Source organism: Rhinichthys klamathensis, unplaced genomic scaffold (assembly GCF_029890125.1).
Source record: "Rhinichthys klamathensis goyatoka isolate OS25496 unplaced genomic scaffold, OSU_Roscu_1.1 h1tg000186l_1, whole genome shotgun sequence".
Taxonomy (NCBI): domain Eukaryota; kingdom Metazoa; phylum Chordata; class Actinopteri; order Cypriniformes; family Leuciscidae; genus Rhinichthys; species Rhinichthys klamathensis.
In genome coordinates this window covers 1-8,009 of record NW_026606714.1, presented here as the reverse complement: position 1 = coordinate 8,009, position 8,009 = coordinate 1, and positions in this window count along the sequence as shown.

Sequence of the window (8,009 nt, the reverse complement as noted above, 5' to 3'; positions counted from 1 at the left end):
CTTTTAAAATCAAAGAAAGAACAAAATAATTCTGAAAACAAACATTTAAACATGTTAGCTTGATTCATGATTCTTTTAAACACTTTTTTTTCTTATATGACTATATGTAACTGCTCTGTCTCTCTCTCTCTCTCTCTATATATATATATATATATATAGAGAGAGAGAGAGAGAGATGTTTGCTGTAACTGCTCTCCTCTATAAACAGTTCTTATCAGTCGCTTTAGTACATTTCTTGAATCATTCTTAAGATTTGCAAATAAGGAAAGCGCATTTCGTACAAACAGCAGAACACAATAGATTACCATCAAAAGCCTGTAACTTGCTCAAAATCCTTAGTACATTATATATCAATGAACATCAGAGAAAGAACAAAATAATTCTGTAAACAAACATTTAAACGTGTCAGCTTGATTCTTTTAAACACTTTTTTTTCTTTTGTATGACTATGTAACTGCTCTGTATCTCTCTCTCTCTCTCTCTCTCTCTCTCTCTCTCTCTATCTATCTATCTCTCTATAGATATAGATAGATAGATAGATAGACAGAGCAGTTACATGTAGTCATACAAAAGAAATAGATAGATAGATAGATAGATAGACAGAGCAGTTACATGTAGTCATACAAAAGAAATAGATAGATAGATAGATAGATAGATAGATAGATAGATAGATAGATAGATAGATAGATAGACAGACAGAGCAGTTACATGTAGTCATACAAAAGAAAACAAATTGTTTAAAAGAATCATGAATCAAGCTGACACGTTTAAATGTTTGTTTACAGAATTATTTTGTTCTTTCTTTGATTTGAAAAGCCATTGGATCTCCACTAACCCTAACCCTAACCCTGCCTGTGACTGTCAGTCTGACTGAGATCTGCTCACACTGTGATCAGCCGCCCTTCCCCCACAGCACTGAGACTGATCGCGCGCGCGCCCTTCCCCCACAGCACTGAGACTGACTGCAGACACAGCTGAACTAACAGGCAGACAGTGACAGACAGGTAGATAGCTAAGCAGAACAAGTGCTGCTCAAAAGATGACAATCTGTTGTGGCTATGCGTTTTTAAAGCACTTTTACCAGGTCTAGCTTCTCCGCCCTTTAATGTAAAGTACCATTAATTTATGAAAGAAATAAAAAGAAGATATGCTGTTAAAGTACTGGTTAAAGTTTAATTTAGAGCCTCGAAATAATCCACATCCCTCCCCCATCTTAACTCAAATAAATTGACAACAACACAGACTCGTGCAAAACTGGATACATATATACCAGCTTGAATATCAGCCCTGCTGTGTATTTGCAGACATCAATTTACTATTTTGATTAATAAATGCTATTAGTAGAAAATAAGATGTCTGTTCAAGAGATCTAGGTTGCTCATTTAGGCATTATATGCTCTTTTAAACTTGTGCTTGTACGGACATGCGCACTGGTTCCTAGTTCGAGTCCTCTGGGTTCGTTTAAAAGTGATCATGTGCTCTGTCCACTAGAAAGACTTACTACTTACTCCACCAGTTTTTTTTTTTTTTGTGTGTGTGTGTGTGTGTGTGTTTGAAGAAACACTATTGTGATTAAAACAAAGATTCTTGTCATCAGAGAGTTTTTTATTCGGTCAAATAAATATAATCACAATTTCAACGTGAAATCCAAATACGTAACTACGTCATTGACGCAAGTCTGCGACAGTCGATGTATTTTCCCGGGAAATGCAGACACGTGACAATGGGACGCGAAACAGATGACAACCCCCCACCACGCAGGAAAGGTGAGATCAAGTCTTGTCCTGAAAATGCATGATAACTAAATACATTGTGAAATATGAAAGTAAGTAAGTGGTTTATTTGAGTGGTTTAATTATTTTTTGCGTAAGGTTTTATTTACTTCTTGATTGTATTGAATTTGCTTCTAATTTGATGATTTGTTGCAATAAGGAAAAAAGTTTATTGCCTACTGTAGGCATTGCCCAGTAAATATAATTTTGTTATTTTTATATAATAGTACTTTAGATTCTACAAATTAATCAAAACAACCGAGTCAGTGATAGCCTACTATATCATTGTTTTTCTCAAAAGTGTTGTCAAATAGCAACTGTAATTTGAAATAATTAAATTATATATTTTTTATATCATTATTATTTGATATATTTATTATTTTATGTAATACATTATTACATTATTTGCCCAAAAATATTTTTTTCAGTGGAATGTTTTATTTATTTATTTATTATTATTTATCTTCACAAAGCTTTTTTTGCCCAATGATGGTACATAGACACTTATAGTATTTTTATTGTGTGTTTCAAAGTCCAAAGCAGACAAAAAGCACATTAAAAATAGTCCCTATGAATCTAGCTGGTTATTGACTGAAAATCTCCTGTATGCTGTAGCTCTTAATTCAGATATGAATATACAGTAGATTGATGTCAATTATATCTATATCACAAGACACACAAGAACCAATGTTTTTTGGCACGTTGCCTTTTTAATTTAAATTCCTGTTGTACGTGGAATTGTACAACTGTTGTGACTGGTCACACATGCTGTCATTGAATAGAGCTCTGTGATGTGATATAGGCTAATATAAATATATACTTTAGTGTTGAACAGAAAAAACACAACACAGGTTTGGAACAACATGAGGCTCAATTGGAACAACAATTAACATAATTGTATGTTAATTACATATGTTTTTGGGTGAACAATTCCAGTAAGATCAACAAGATTTTTTAAATATGCTTGTTTATTTCATTCACATTATATTTAATTTAATTTTTCCACTCATTTCAAGAAAGAAAGTCGCCATGCTGGGAAATAAAAGACGTATAAAACCTCTGCAGGACGCTGAGCATCACATCACTGTGAAACCGACAAGCCTGAGCTTCAAGAGCAGTTCATCAGCAAATATAAAGGCAAGTATTTATGACTAAGCAGTTTAGTAATAACGTTAACCTACAAAACTGAGAATTTAATGTGAGGCGAGTCATATGGTTGTTAGGCCAACTAATATCCATGTTTCACAAGTTAAACAGTACTTTATATTTTATTTTTTTGTGCAGTCAAGATTCCTGAATAGAGGCATTCTGCAGGCATTAGCCCGAAAACAAAAACAGTTGCATTTCTGCACTTCTGGTTCCATCAACCCAAAGTCAATGTTTACTTGCACATTCTTAACCCAATTATGCACAAGAAGCAGACAGTGCGTGTGGTCATGTAAACGCAGACTAAGGTCATCATAAACGGCATAAGCATAAACCAATTGACACAGCTAGATTTTTGCCCCTTATTCCATATTTGCCCGGCATGTAAACACATTAACCTGCGTTCTGTGGCTTATTGAAGTGAGCATGTGTGATGTGTGACAGGAAAGTGTCCTTATTGTGGATTTAAGCACATCCAGTCAGAGCGAGCGTTTTCTTGACCCAAGAACATCTTAAAAAGTGTTCTCATCTCATGCAGAAGTGGTACAGTCGAAATCCTGCATCCGATACTGCATGAGAGGAGAATATGAGTCTGTAAGTTTCCCGCTGAAATTCTGGAATACTCTTGGACTTTATTTAACATCACAACTGACATGACATGAAATACACAGTCAGATACTCGCAGTGTTGGGCATGTTACTTAAAAAAAGTAATTAGTTATAGTTACTAGTTACTTCTCACAAATAGTAACTGAGTTAAATCAATATATAAGAGACTAATTACCAACTAATTACCAGGGAAAGTAACTATTACGTTACTTTTGAAAAAAAAAAGTCAAATAACTTGCCCTCAATATTAAATATGTTAAATTAATGAAATGGACACTATAGAATAAATTATTATTATAAAACATTGTAAACTAATCTACACTATTGTAATGTTGCTGTGGGACAATGCAATATATTGTTTAAAATATTATCATTACTATAGAACAATAAAACATAATAGATGGTTTAGAACTTTTAATATTTAATATTGCACAGACCACAGCTGGCCAAAAAATAAGTCTAAAAATAAATTATGCTTCTTAAGAAATGTACCAAAAATGAATAAATAATAATACTTTGTAGTGCAAGTTAAAATGATAAACAGTTTAACAAGAAGTGCTCCCAGAACCTTCCCAGAACATTACCTGCCAGCTATTTTTTAGATTTTATTTCTATAACCATGTAAATTAATTAAAACGTTGCAGATGATACCAATAGGCTACAGAGATTATTCTAATGCTGAAATTTGTAATTTATTTATAAACAAACTATATAATGCTCGGACACCCTCGGCCTTTCTCGCGCACTGTCGAGCGCGCTCGTGGACACACTCGGTCTCTCTCGCACTGTCGAGCGCGCTCGCGGACACACTCGGTCTCTCTCGCACTGTCGAGCGCGCTCGCGGACACACTCGGTCTCTCTCGCGCAGTCGAGCGCGCGCTCGCGGACACACTCGGTCTCTCTCGCGCAGTCGAGCGCGCGCTCGCGGACACACTCGGTCTCTCTCGCGCAGTCGAGCGCGCGCTCGCGGACACACTCGGTCTCTCTCGCACTGTCGAGCGCGCTCGCGGACACACTCGGTCTCTCTCGCACTGTCGAGCGCGCTCGCGGACACACTCGGTCTCTCTCGCGCAGTCGAGCGCGCGCTCGGACACACTCGGTCTCTCTCGCACTGTCGAGCGCGCTCGCGGACACACTCGGTCTCTCTCGCGCAGTCGAGCGCGCGCTCGCGGACACACTCGGTCTCTCTCGCGCAGTCGAGCGCGCGCTCGCGGACACACTCGGTCTCTCTCGCGCAGTCGAGCGCGCGCTCGGACACACTCGGTCTCTCTCGCACTGTCGAGCGCGCGCTCGGACACACTCGGTCTCTCGCACTGTCAAGCGCGCTCGCGGACACACTCGTCTCGCGCAGTCGAGCGCGCTCGCGGACACACTCGGTCTCTCTCGCACTGTCGAGCGCGCGCTCGGACACACTCGGTCTCTCTCGCACTGTCGAGCGCGCGCTCGGACACACTCGGTGTCTCTCGCACTGTCGAGCGCGCGCTCGGACACACTCGGTCTCTCTCGCACTGTCGAGCGCGCGCTCGGACACACTCGGTCTGTCGAGCGCGCGCTCGGACACACTCGGTCTCTCTCGCACTGTCGAGCGCGCTCGCGGACACACTCGTCTCGCGCAGTCGAGCGCGCTCGCGGACACACTCGGTCTCTCTCGCACTGTCGAGCGCGCGCTCGGACACACTCGGTCTCTCTCGCACTGTCGAGCGCGCGCTCGGGCACACTCGGTCTCTCTCGCACTGTCGAGCGCGCTCGGACACACTCGGTCTCTCTCGCACTGTCGAGCGCGCGCTCGGACACACTCGGTCTCTCTCGCACTGTCGGGCGCGCGCTCGGGCACACTCGGTCTCTCTCGCACTGTCGAGCGCGCGCTCGGACACACTCGGTCTGTCGAGCGCGCGCTCGGACACACTCGGTCTCTCTCGCACTGTCGAGCGCGCTCGCGGACACACTCGTCTCGCACTGTCCAGCGCGCGCTCGGACACACTCGGTCTGTCGAGCGCGCGCTCGGACACACTCGATCTCTCTCGCGCAGTCGAGCGCGCGCTCGGACACACTCGGTCTCTCTCGCACTGTCGAGCGCGCTCGCGGACACACTCGGTCTCTCTCGCGCAGTCGAGCGCGCGCTCGGACACACTCGGTCTTTCTCGCGCACTGTCGAGCGCGCTCGCGGCGTTCGCTTCGCTTTTGTCCAGTCCGGCGCCTCATAAACACACACACACACCAGAGAAAAAACTTTGCAGGTCCTATGGCGGAGAGAGAGCCTACTCGGATGAAAACCGCTTCAGTGGTACCATAGCTTAATTAGGCTATGGTAACGCCGCATTTTATTGTCAGTAACGGTAACGGCGTTGTAACGGGGGAAACAGTAATTTGTTTGATTACGAAGCGAAGCGAGCCGAACCGGATCGAGTCGTACCACGCAGTGGAAAAGCGAAGCGAGCCGAACCGTATCGAGTCGTACCACGCAGTGGAAAAGCGAAGCGAGCCGAACCGTATTGAGTCGTACCACGCAGTGGAAAAGTGAAGCGAGCCGAACCGGATCGAGTCGTAACACACAGTGGAAAAGCGAAGCGAGCCGAACCGGATCGAGTCGTACCACGCAGTGGAAAAGCGAAGCGAGCCGAACCGGATCGAGTCGTACCACGCAGTGGAAAAGCGAAGCGAGCCGAACCGGATCGAGTCGTACCACGCAGTGGAAAAGCGAAGCGAGCCGAACCGGATCGAGTCGTACCACGCAGTGGAAAAGCGAAGCGAGCCGAACCGGATCGAGTCGTACCACGCAGTGTAAAAGCGAAGCGAGCCGAACCGGATCGAGTCGTACCACGCAGTGGAAAAGCGAAGCGAGCCGAACCGGATCGAGTCGTACCACGCAGTGGAAAAGCGAAGCGAGCCGAACCGTATCGAGTCGTACCACGCAGTGGAAAAGCGAAGCGAGCCGAACCGGATCGAGTCGTACCACGCAGTGGAAAAGCGAAGCGAGCCGAACCGGATCGAGTCGTACCACGCAGTGGAAAAGCGAAGCGAGCCGAACCGTATCGAGTCGTACCACGCAGTGGAAAAGCGAAGCGAGCCGAACCGTATCGAGTCGTACCACGCAGTGGAAAAGCGAAGCGAGCCGAACCGGATCGAGTCGTACCACGCAGTGGAAAAGCGAAGCGAGCCGAACCGGATCGAGTCGTACCACGCAGTGGAAAAGCGAAGCGAGCCGAACCAGATCGAGTCGTACCACGCAGTGGAAAAGCGAAGCGAGCCGAACCGGATCGAGTCGTACCACGCAGTGGAAAAGCGAAGCGAGCCGAACCGGATCGAGTCGTACCACGCAGTGGAAAAGCGAAGCGAGCCGAACCGGATCGAGTCGTACCACGCAGTGGAAAAGCGAAGCGAGCCGAACCGGATCGAGTCGTACCACGCAGTGGAAAAGCGAAGCGAGCTGAGCCGAACCGTGCTGCGCTGCGCAGCACTTTGTTCTTAACAATATATAGACATGATAATAATGTTGGTGTAAGAAAATGAATGAAATTTTAACTGTATAATTTTAAGACTTGAAAGTATAATGTAAAGTATAAGCAAAGCATACTTCGAGATTAGCCTGGCTATTGACTATTTTCCTACACTAATTTCCCTTTTACATCATATAATGTACATCGTATTGTTGAGAACTTTCAGTAATAATCAAAATAAAAGTGGACATTAAAGAAGCTGCAGCTAATATATTTCTCCTCTTCAGGGCGTGGAGTTTTCACCACTGGAGCTTTCTTCACAGGGGATTTTGTTCTTGAATACAGAGGTGAACTTCTGAGTTCAGAGGAGAGTCTTGACCGATCTGAACACTACACTGAAGCTGAGAACACGTTCCTGTTTGATTTTCAGTGGCATGGCAGAAATTGGTGGTGAGTAAAGAACTGTTGGATTGATGTAGTAGGGATGCTAAAATATCTGGACCTGTAAAATACTCAGGGTGTGTTCATGCCTGTAGTTCTGTTCGCTTGGTTCGTTTGGTCCGGGTCTGCTTATTGTTCAGGGGCCGTATTCACAAAGAATTTTAAGGCTAAAAGTAGCTCCTAACTGGCGAATTTAGGAGCAACTCCTAAAAATAATGGGCGTGTCACTCGTAACTTTAGGACTCCTAATTTTTTTCACTAAGAGTAATTCACGAAGCATTTTAGCCCTAAAAGTAGCACCTAAGTCTAGGACAGCTTAAAAGAAGTCGAGAGGACTCCTAACTCACTAAGACCAATTCACAAAGGATTGTAGCGCACACCACCGCCTCTCGCAGTCGTCCGGGGTCCGCGACACAAGCGGGAATGCTGCATTGATCTGCAAACACTCTCCCATTCTCACGCTTAGTTTTGCTTCATATCCCAGTGCCGAATTTCACTTTTTTTATGTTTTTTTTTTCTAGCACTAACTGGGCCAGCAGCAGTTACTGATCATGCGTCCAGTTTGGCTTTCTTTTCCGTTTTGGCGAGTTCATAATCCACCGTCA